Below are 360 nucleotides of genomic sequence, written 5' to 3'. Positions count from 1 at the left end.
TTGGTGGTTGCCAGGGGCAGGGGGTGGGGGTGGGGGTAGAGGAAACAGATGAAGGTTGTCAAAGGATACAAACTTCCTATGAGATGAAAAGTTCTGGGGATGTAACGTACAGCATGGTGACTATAGTTAACAATACTGTAATGTATATTTAAAAGTCGCTTAGAGAGTAGATTTTTAAAGTTCTCACCATACACACAAATTGTAGCTATGTGAGGTGATGGATATGTTAACTAACTTTGTTATGGTGATCATTTTACTATATATGTATATCAAATCATTACATTGTATACTTTAAACTTACACAATGTCATAGCTCAATAAAACTGGACAAAAATAAATTGTAGTATTTTTTTTTTCTGG

Source organism: Balaenoptera acutorostrata, chromosome 1, assembly GCF_949987535.1.
Source record: "Balaenoptera acutorostrata chromosome 1, mBalAcu1.1, whole genome shotgun sequence".
Lineage (NCBI taxonomy): Eukaryota > Metazoa > Chordata > Mammalia > Artiodactyla > Balaenopteridae > Balaenoptera > Balaenoptera acutorostrata.
This window is presented reverse-complemented; position numbering follows the sequence as displayed.